The following is an 11,907-nucleotide window of genomic DNA, read 5'->3' on the forward strand; positions in this document are numbered from 1 at the left end:
TAATTACATTATAATCTCAGAAAACAGCTGTTGCCAATAATTCTAAAACACCCTTGGATATAGAAGAATATACTGCTGAAAAAGAACGAATTTAATAAACAGAACTCCATTTGGGATAACTTTTGGGAAGCCCTGCTCCACTCTCTTCTGAGTCCAAGTTGTGTAGTACTAAGGTTCTAGACAAAAATCATTGCCCTTGCTGTAATTGAGTGGGGAAAATGTCCACAGGGTTTATAGAATCGAAAAGTGCTTCAGCCTTGTCTGTATCTGCTTTAGTTCCAGGGAAGAAGATTGTCAGTTTTTCCTACTACTTCAGTTCCATCAGTACAACAATGTAAATGCATTTTAATTTTTGTTACCTCTTCTGTTCCTACTGCCAAATGAAGTTGCCCCACTTTGAAAGATCTTGACCTAAAGCCTTGTATTTTCTTTTAGCTAGATATATCCAACTAGTCATAACCAAGCTTAATTATTAAACTATACCTAACTCAAAAACAAGGGTCACACTCTGTATCCAATAGACTAAGAATTGGGTAAGTAATTCTTTAATGACAGTTCTTGATTTCTCTTGTAAACTTGATGGAAGCAATCCCAATCAGTCTATAAGGAAATAATTTCTATACCATAAACACAGTAGTTTTTGAAAAACATGACCCCTAAAATGAAACCATCCTGTGCCATTTTCTGAACACAAAAGTGAAGAGGTTTTTTTCACATTTTCTATTTGCAGGATTACACAGATTAGACAAAATCCAATATTGTTTATGGTGTAACAGAACATTCAATACATTAATACAAGGAAACAAACATTTGTTTAACTCTTTGGTTTATACTGTCCTTCAGTGAATACTAAACAAAACGGAAATAAATTATTATTGACTGATAACCTTGTCAGTTTGCTTATACTAAGTTCAGTGGCATAGTTAATTATACTAACTAAACAATACTGATAACGTTATCTTTCACAAAGTAGAATATTCCAGATATTAAGATGTTTCCAAGTTTTCTTAGCAATAGAAAAGTTACATATGTAATTGTAACATTTGTAAAAGAAACACTGGCTGCTCTCTCTGTTCCCTGATGAGCACACACTGCCTCTCCTGCATAGTACTTACCCTCAAATTTGCCAAGGTAGAAAAGAACTTGAGCAAGTTCTTGGACAAGAAGTTTGAACTTGATAGAAACCTGTAACTTTGAGTTAATTTCCTTTATTCCATACCTATAAAAATATGTGAAAAGGAAATATTTATGGAGATCCTTGAAGGGACTTTCCTGAACTTCTTTCTCTCAATATTTAAAATGGTTATCATGGAACTAAGCTATGAAATTAGAGCTGTGGCTTTAGTTTGATTCCCTGTAAAGTAATTTGCAGTAAGCACCCAACCCCCCAACAGGAGCATAGTAGAATGACTTCCAGTCTTAAGTCCTCACAAACAAAGATTTGTATTTGAGACCTGGGAGAGCCATTTAATCACTGGGACTTGGGATGATCTCTTTAAATTTCTCAGGGTTTTACTGAGTTTGTAGAGTGACCCTTCCAACATTTCATGTTCAAAGAGGCTATCACACACTTTCAAGAAATAAATATCTCTTAGGATTTCCACTTTTATTTTTTTAATCTAAAGCTGCTTGTGTTGACTTCTAGTCTTAGGAACTATATATATATATATATACATATATATATATATATATCTGACTATTTCCATTTGGCGCATTACTAAGGAATAGGCATTCTCTCAAGCAGGCTTAACCATGGAGTTAGGAATCTATATTCAGTCTTTATAGATGATTTTAGTTTAGTGTCTTGTACATTCAGAATAAGTCAACTCACACTAGCCAAATTTCTATTTCATTAAACATAAGGGAAGGCAGTGACCCTTCCAACATTTCATGTTCAAAGAGGCTATCACTCGCATTCGAAGAATAAACTTTCCTTAAGATTTTCTTGTTTTTTTAATCTAAGCCTGCTGGTGTTGACTTCTAGTCTTAGGAACCTTTTTTTTTTTATAAAAGTGAGTATTGCCATTTAAAACCTGACTAAGGAATAGGCATAATCTCACGCAGATTTAACCAGTTGGAGTTAGGAATCTATGTTCAGACTTTATAGATGATTTTAGTTTAGTGTCTTATATATTCAGAATAAGTCACCTCACAGTAGCTAAATTTCTATTTCATTGAACAGAAGGGAAGACAATCTCTGACATAGTCATAGAGGAGGCACAGATGTGATGAGGACACTTACATTGTGGGCTTCATTTGAATATACAGATGTTTCACCACTGGATTCCAGAGTATTCTTGTGGTAAAATTGTTTGCTCAGTTTCAAAAAGTGCATGTTTCCACAGTAAAAAAGTTCAGTTACTTCTTTTCCATTTTATATTAAAAATGCAAAGCAACATCACAGTGACAATGTAAGTATCCTCCTCACATCTGTGCCTGGGTTTGTGGAATCTTTGAGTGTTTTCACATTTTTCTGCATAAGCTTTGGCTTCAAAAGAGGAATTGTCAGTTGTTATGACACCTCTAGCCTCATCAAAAATAAGTGGATTTTACCATGATCACCTTTGATAAGTATCTCCAAGTTTATATGAATCTGGATATCTCTTCAAATGACATTTGCATTTTATTAAATTTTAAAATCCTTTGGCTCATTCTACTATGCTTTAAGTGTAGGGAAAAGGGACCAGTCAAAGAAACACACCCTGAGCCAAGCCAAAGAAACACACTTTGGCCCTGAAACCAGAACCAAAGAAATGTACCCTGACCCTAAAACCAGTGCCAAAGGAACACATTTTGTACCGGGAATCTGAGTCAGTGCAAGAAATGCACCCTGGCCCTATGCTCTCCAGGAGCAGAGCTGAACTGTAGCAACTTCGCCTGAGAAACCTCCTGCTGAGCAAAACTGCTACACTCTGCTAACATCCCGAGCTGGAAGACCCTGTCCTGCCAGAGCAGAGCTGATACACCGGAGAAGCCTTTCTCTGAGGCAAGGCTGTAAGCTGCTAAACTTACTGCAACCTGTGGTGGTCCTTGGCTCCCAAGCTCCAGGATACCTTTCCATCTGAGCTGTGTAACACTCAGTATCCTTGGATCCAGAGTTCCAGGATACCTTTCCACATGAGCTGTGTAACACTCAGTATTCTGTGGCTCCCGAGATCCAGGATACCTGACCCACTCCTGTTCCATCCTGTCCCGATCCATCCTGAAATGCTTACATTAAGTAAACATTAAATGTGGGGCTCACTATGATACCACACATAGTTCAAAAGTGGGGTCATACTCTACAATTTTCAGCACAATGCTCAGCATCTTGTTGAGCATATATTTAATATTGTGTTTATTGAGCAACTGTGGCTGAGTCAAGGGAACCATAGTCAATACACAAGTGAACAATATCTATCCTTATCCACAGGAAGTGCAGTGGCTTATTGCAAAGCTTGATATAATGAAATGAAATCAATAAAGCAATAAGCAAGGTTGCCATGGACCCTGTGGAGCACTCCCTGACCAGCAGGAAAGACTACCACCAGACAAGGATTCTTCCCAAATCACACTTTATTGGAGCCTCTTGGTTGAAGGGAGAGCAGGGAGCAAGGGACCCAGAACAAAGACTGCAGCTGCTTATATAGGAGCTGAGGCAGCGTACAACTGTCCTATTGGTCGAGCACCCCTGGCAGCCACCTCAGGCTCCCTGATTGGCCCAGCAAGCTGAAGACACTGAGCATGCTCGAGCTGGTGATTCTGGTTATGATCCTATATGGAGTTGTTTACTCCAGCCCTGCAGGGGCCCAGTGCCATCTTGGAATGGCGGCCACAACTCATGGCTCCCTGCAGTTCCCCCTTCTTGTTTCCTTCAGGGCCAAGTCAGGTCTTATTCCCGATCAGGTCTTCACCTCATGATGTGTGGACCGATCAAGGGAGGCCAAAAACACCTCAAAGCATTCCTTCTCCAGTGCAATGGGATCAAGCCCTTGGAGGTGCAAAGGCAATGCTATGAAGGGGCCAGCACGCCTTCCTCAGTGCAATGGGCAAATATCCCATGAGGGTGCAAAGGCCGTGCTTGGCTAGTGGCTCCTGAGAGCGGACAACCATACTTGGGGGGAGTTGCCTTTCTCAAGAGCAGCCAGTGCCTGCAGCACTACTGCCTTATCACGGGACACCTGAGTCCGCAGGCGGCAGGTCAACCAAAGGCACAGTACGCACCCTCCTATGCAGCATGCAAAAAAAACATCCCTACCCCCACCCACTCCTTGAACAGGGAGAAGGCAGAGGAGATCCAGGACTGTAGTCCCTTCCCCAAGCTGAGATCCACACGCGTTGAATTAATTAGGACTACAGCATGCCTGAGGTCTTGCAGGGTGGCATCAAAATCCTCAGACCAATTTCCTGCAAGATACAAGGACAAAGAGTGAGACAAATTGGCAGCCCTAGTAAAATTTTCATATTGAACACTGGTAATGCACAGGGCGTCCAACTTCCATTCGCAGCCCAATTGGGCCAGCTGCCAAAGAATATCCACCTGCTCTTGTACCAAATCTATTCTTTGGTTGATCACCATTAATCCACCTTTAATATGAGCATCCATGGCGGTTTGTTTTTCTAGGGCTGAGGCCACAGCGGTGGACAACCGATTAAGCATCTCGCCTGTTTGAACAGCAGTAGTCATGGCAATGGCCGCCGTAGTGGCAGAGACCGCTATGGCCGACATTGCGACCACCACCAAAGCCGTGACACCGAAGTCCCTCTTGTGACGAAATAACGTCATCGTACTAGGGGCTTCTACCGGCACAGGGACCCAACGAGGGACCCGTGCTACCAAGGCTCGAGTGTATTTAGCCGTGTTCCAGCATTGGATTATGAGCAAGTCTCATTAGAGCAATTGGTAAAAGAAGAATTACTTAAAATAAACAAAAATGGTGGATGAAGGCATACTGGGGCAGCTTTATAAGAGGTAACGTTTACAACATCTTCCAACCTTTTGGTGCATCCTCCAGTACCATTAACTTGCATAAACCCCAGCACCATCCCTCCCCCTCTATTTCTTGCTACCTCTCTTTCAGTCAGATTATACACACAACTAAACTTACTATATCCTGCCTCCCCCCCTCCCAACAATACAAAAGGGGAGATATCTGAACAGCTACCATATACACCACAAAGTAACCATTTATCATAGGGAATCATAACATCCGCCTGCATAAAAAAACCCATGGTAAACGAGAACCTAGGGCTGTTTCGATTGTTGGAACACCTGGTCCACTGCTTCCAGGGGTCTTGGTTCGTCAAACCACAAAAGCCTGGAAGGAATCCTTAGCTTTTCATTTTCTGTAGAAACATAAATAAAAACTCCTTTTCCAAGTAACATATCCTTACACTTAAATTTTGAAGTCAAGGCATTTTTAAAAGATAGAAGTTGGATTAATTCAGCAGCATTTATAATCAAGTGTACTTTAGCAGCAGTTCCTTCCTGAGCAAGCAAAAAACTGAAAAACACAATAGCGTACAGTATCCAGACTCTCTGTGTATTTTCCATCTTTACGTGGCTTATTTATTTATCTATTATTACTTTATTTCTTTCACTTTTATTTATTTTTCTCTGAGACAGGGTTTCTCTTTGGAAACCTGCCTGCCTCTGCCTCTGGAGCAATCCTACCGGCGTGCGCCACCACAACTCCGGCTTTTGTATTTATTTACCACTTTGTCGTTTCAGTTTCTCTCTCAATCTCACATATATTTTTAAACACACTGTAAACCTTTAGATGTTTTGTTCATCCAAGTCTGACTTTACTGTAAACCTTCATGTTTTTCTGGCCACGTGTCTTATCTGTAAAACCGTGGCTGTTTTAAACTGCCGTTTCAAGATGGCGGGCGTAAGCGTGACTCCAGCTTACCGCCTCAGTCCATGCTGACCTCCAGCAAAAGCTGCCACTTCCAGCTGTACGTACACACCTTTCAATCGGTAGCAGAGTCTCTTAAAACAACCTTGCTGGCTGTTTTTTTTTTTTTTCTTTTTATGCTGAGTCAGGAAGACTCTGGTAAACGAGCCACGTGAATCTCGGCTTGTCGATAGCAAAACAGAGCACACCTGAGAAAAATGCTGCTACCAATAATCTGTGCTTCTCTCCGTTCTTCTGTTTCTAAAATTCCTTTAAATCTTTTGTTATTTTGCGTGGAAATTCATGATCCCACTCCTGACACCATTCTGTTAAGAGAAGCTTTTTCTTTTGCTAGCCGCTTTGGTTTATCCCCCCCGCCAGTTGCCTGGGCTCTTCCGCGCCAGCCTGGTTCTAGAGCCGCATTAGTCCCAAATAAACACACAGGAGGCTATAATAATTATGAAGCTCTTGGCCTTGCTTGTCCCTTACTGGCTAGCTCTGCCTTAAGTAATTACCCCATAATTGTTAATCTAAGTATGTTTCTTACCGGAGAATAGTTCCTGGCGTCCTACCCCCATGGCGTCACATGTTGACTCTCTTGTGTTTCCCCTTCCCAGAATCCTCCTCGACTCCCAGTCCCTCCTATCTAGGTTTTCTATTGGCCAGACAGTACTTTATTGACAAATGCACAGGCAAATAACAGGACTTCCCCAACAAGGCAGTCTCAGCCACTCCCCCTTTTTGTTTTTGTAAGAGTTCCTTGATGTTGCGATTAGCTCTCTCCACTATCCCCTGGCCTTGGGGATTATAAGGCAATCCAAAGGTGTGTGCAACCTGAAGCTGTGCACAAAAGACACAAAAGCCCTTGGAAGAGTAGGCAGGGCCATTATCCGTCTTCAGACGGACTGGCTTGCCCCAAGCCACCCAAGCTTCCAGGCAGTGGGTTTTAACATGAGTGGACTTTTCCCCTGCCAGAGGGGTGGCAAAAATGACACCCGAATAGGTATCCACTGAGACATGAAGATATTTGACATGGCCAAATTCTGGAACATGAGTGACATCCATTTGCCACAAGGTATTTGATCGTAGGCCTCGGGGGTTAATGCCTACATGAGGGGGATGAAAGAAGGTGATACAAGAAGAACAGGCTTTTACAATGCTTCGAGCATCATGTCTGGTCAAAGCAAACTTTTTCCACAGGGTATCGGCGGGGACATGATACAGGTTATGAAAATCCTGAGCTTGCTGGATGGGATCTGCAACCACCATAGTCATCAATGCTCTGGTGGCTAAATCAGCTTGCTCATTGCCTTTAGCAATAAAGCCAGGAAGCAAGGTATGTGCTCTAACATGGCCAACAAAAAAGGAATGGCTTCTTTGTAAAATACAGTGTTGAATCTGTAACAAGATATTTGAGACGGGGCTTGCCTGACGAACTGAGGCAGCCACCTCAAGGGAGGAAACTGCATTAACCACGTACTGGGAATCTGAAAACAAATTAAAGGGTTCTGAAAATTTCTTGAAAACTTCAAGTACCACCAAGCATTCAGTTGCTTGGGGTGTATCAGGTTGAAAAGAAAAAACCTGAGGCGGCTGGTGTCCCACAACCATCGCCCCTTTTCCTGTTTTTGACCCATCAGTAAATATAGTCACGGCACCGACCAGGGGAACGGGTGAAGTGACCTTGGGAAAATAGACCAGATTATCATCCACAAAACTTAACAATGGATGTTTTGGAAAGTGATTATCTATAATATTAGAAAAGGAGCAGAGTAGAACTGCCCAATCATCCACAGTGGCGGCCAAAACTTCTACCTGATCTTTGGTATAAGGAATGATTAGCTTATCCGGCGTTTTTGCAAAAGATGTTAAGCAAAATTTTATGCCAATCATGGCCTGAAGGGCTACTAGGGCAGGATAATAATTAAGGGTCCGCATTCCCACCGAATTGCCATGTAGCCACCAGAGGGGCCCATCCTGCCATAACACACCAGTGGGAGAATGTCTTGTCTTTAGGATGCATAAAGAAATGGGAAGAGATGGATCATATCTATTAAGCTGTGCCCGGGACAGTGCCTCCTCCACCAAGCGTAAGGAATGCTTTGCTGCAGGAGTCAAGGCCCGTGGGGAGGTTACATCAGGATTGCCCTCTAATATGGAAAATAGGGGCAATAATTCAGATCTAGGGAGATGAAGATAACCCCTAACCCAATTGATATCCCCCAGCAACTGCTGGAAGTCGTTGAGTGTCGTCAGATGTTGAGTCCGAATAAGGACCTTCTGGGGGCGAATAGTATCTGGCTGAATTATCATCCCCAGAAACTTAGCTGTGGTCGAACGCTGTACCTTTTCAGGAGCTATAACCAGGCCCCGAGCCTCCAGTGTAGAAACTGTTCTTTGAAAGGCATCCTCAAGATTTTGTAGGAAACGGGCTGCCAACAGGATGTCATCCATATAATGAATAATACGCACATCAGGATATTGCTGCCGCACAGCCAACAAGGCAGCATCCACAAACAGTTGGCACATTGTAGGACTATTAGCCATCCCCTGTGGGAGGACCCATCATTGAAAATGGGCATCGGGTTGTTCATGATTAATGGAGGGTATGGTAAAAGCAAACCGCTCCCTGTCTTGCTTACACAGGGGGATTGAGAAGAAACAATCTTTAATATCCAACATCATCACAGGCCAATTTCTCGGTAGAGCAGAAAGTAATGGGAGACCTCTTTGCGTAGGCCCCATGATCTGCATTTGGTTGTTAACAGCTCTCAAGTCATGGAGCAATCGCCATTTTCCAGATGGTTTCTTAATGACAAAAATTGGTGTATTCCATGGCGAAACAGAGGGCTCAATATGGTCCAAGTGAAGCTGTTCCTGGACAAGCTGTTTAACGGCTTCTAATTTCTCTTGAGAAAGGGGCCACTGGGGTACCCACACCGCCTTCTGAGTTGTCCAAGGTATGGGGAGAGGCTGAATATCAGAAGCCGATGAGTCAGTGGCCCCTAAGAAAAATCCAGCCCTTTCTGGTCTGTCTTCACAGACGGGATGATGGGCTGAGATATACCCTGAAGATTTTTTCCTAGCCCCTTAGTGGGGACGAATCCCTGTTTTGACATCATGTTTTTACTTTCCTCTGAGAACTCATTTGTCAACCGCAGCTGTAACTGCTGTTGGATGTCTCTGCCCCAAAGACTAATGGGGAGGTCAATTACAAAAGGTTGAACTCTGCCCTGTTGGTCCTCCATCTTCCAGACCAGCTCTTTCGAGCTTATACAGGGCGTGTGTGCATAGCCCAAGCCCTGTAGGGATTGGGCCGAGCGTTGGAGGGGCCATTTTTTTGGCCATTCTTTAATTCTAATAATACTCCTATCAGCGCCCGTGTCAACTAGGCCATAAAAGGGCCTCCCTTCAATGATTAATTGTAATACAGGTCTGTCGTCAAGAGCCATGGACAAACAAGCCAGATCAACTCCTGTAGAGCCTAGGCCTCCCTTTTCTCTGGTCCCTTTTCTTGAGGGAAACATCCCATGGGACGAGGGCAGGAGCAGGAGCTGAGCAATGCGATCTCCAGGAGCAATTGAAATAACCCCTGACAGGGAATGACAAAGAAGCTTAATCTCCCCAGTATAATCCGGATCGATTACTCCCGGGAAAATCATAAGCCCTTTCATTGTTGACGAAGAACGTCCCAAAACTATCCCCACTTGGCCGTCTGGCAATGGACCCGACATGTCTGACGTCAAAATCTGAACCCCCATCTCAGGTGTTAATACCAATCCGGAGGTGGCACAGAGGTCCAGCCCTGTGGAGCTGCTAGTTGCTCGCCGGATGACTGACTTGGCCCCATCAATTGGGGAGTCTGTGTTGACATAGGGGTCTGAAATGCCCCAAATATTTTTGGGCCCTGGGGACGGGGGCCCCTCACCCCGTTTTTTGACCCGGTTGTATCTGGTGGAAGAATGGGGTGGCCATTTATGTCCTTAGTGGAGTGACACTCATTTGCCCAATGTTTGCCTTTCTTACAGCGTGGACAAGTCCCAGGCATGCGCCAACCTGTCGATGCAGGTTGCCTAGGCGAGACGGTGCCATTAGGGCAATTTCTTTTTAAATGTCCTGGATGACCACATCGGAAGCAGCCTTTTCCTTTGGACTCACGAGCGGCTTTAGTGACGGAAAGCACAGCCGCAGCAAGGCCAGCAATAGTCAGGGGGCCCCCTACCTCCCGGCAAGCTTTGATCCAAGCATCTAAATTCTTATGTCTGACCGGGGCTATGGCCCTTTGGCACTCTTTTGTACTTTGTTCAAAGATAATTTGTTGTACAAAAGGCATGGTGTATTCAGCACCACCTATTGTCTTATCTGCTACCTCAAGTAGCCTGGCTACAAAATCTGCAAAAGGTTCCGCGGGGCCCTGAATGATATTTGTCAAGTTACCAGCCACTTCCCCTTTATTGGGGAGTGCTCTCCAGGCCCGATAATAAATTTCATTTATTTGTTGATAAACATCCATGGGGAGGCCAACCTGATTGCCCAAATATCGTCCAAGGCCCAGGAGCATGTCTGCTGTCCATTCTGGGTGCCCATTTTGAATATTTATTCTAGCCTGTGTCTGGGCATTATCAGCGGCCAGGGACTTAAAGTCCAAGAATTGGCCCTTAGTGAGGCACGCTCTGCCCAACTCAATCCAATCTGTGGGCGTCAGCGGTGAGACGCAGATTCTGCGCAAAAGGGCGATCAAGTAATCTGCTGTAGCCCCAAAGTCTTTCACCGCCGCGACTAAATCTTTCAATTGCTTATAGGGGATGGGCTCATATCTCCTCTCCTGAGTCATTAGATCGTCCAGCACCGGAAATGCTGAGGCTAAACGGGCCCAGGTGCTCTGGCTAATGTAATGGCAGCCTCCCCGTGCTCCAAAATGCAAAGGAGCAGCCTTTATTGGTGGTGCGGAGGGTGCAACCCGTGGTGGGTCAGGTGGACGAGGTGTTGGAATTTTTATGCCATATGAGGGGTTGTGGGCAGGAGGGTGTACTCCTGGCCATTCCCATTCCTCCTCTCGATACCTTGCTGCTTCCTCTTCCAATTCCTCCTCCTCATCATGACTAAGTTCATCATCTGACAACTCTAGATTAGAAAATTCTCTCAAGACCGGGTAAAGTCGGCCTGTCTCCTCCCCTGGCCTGGGGAGGGGCTGTTCTTCTTTCTTTTTATCTAATTTCTCCTTCTCATCTTTGCATATGATTATTTGCTTTTCCTTCTTCTTTTCTATTTTTTTCTTAGGCCTATCCAAGTTTCCCTCTTGTATGTCTGATTCTGAAAAACTATCCTGGTGTGCTATCAATGCTTTTCGCCCTTCCCTAATGATTTCTGTATTGGTTCCCTCTCTGAGACAGTCACGCACAAGGCCCCAGAAAGGAATCGTGCCCCTTTTTAGTTTTCTTTCTCTCTCTGCTGTTTCAAGGTCGTGCCCTAGCTTTTCCCAGGAGGGCAAAGTAAGATCCCCTGAGACTGCGAACCATGGAGCTGATTTATCTATATCTGTCAGCAAGGTGGTGATTGTCCGCCTAGACACCTCTAAATCACGTTGTTTAAGTAAGGCCTGTACGGGGCCTATCATGTCCACCATCTCTCGACCAGAGCCCTGTACGTTACCCATGGCACGTCAAGTTGCTGCTTTATCTACAGCGGACTTATCTGGCATTTTTGAAAGGCTGCGTAAATTATGATAGACTCTAATCTGGATTTGGTTCGTCCCAAAGGCTGTTTTATCTACAACAGGCTTACTTTCCGGTTTAAGAATGCCTGCAGCAGCACAGGCACTCTTGCTCAGGCCTATGACAGCGCAACCAAAAACAGCAAAAGAGCACGACAACTACCATCAACACAAAAACCAGACAGAACACCAAAGGATCAATCCCCCCAATCAGCATACTTGGAGAAAACTTGCTTACCAACGTCGCCACTCCACGTGTTGGGTTCTGAATCCTCTGTGGTCCCTTGCTCGGTACCAGAAGGAGTCCCAGTGTCCTGG

Source organism: Mesocricetus auratus, unplaced genomic scaffold, assembly GCF_017639785.1.
Source record: "Mesocricetus auratus isolate SY011 unplaced genomic scaffold, BCM_Maur_2.0 Super-Scaffold_100006, whole genome shotgun sequence".
Classification (NCBI taxonomy): Eukaryota; Metazoa; Chordata; class Mammalia; order Rodentia; family Cricetidae; genus Mesocricetus; species Mesocricetus auratus.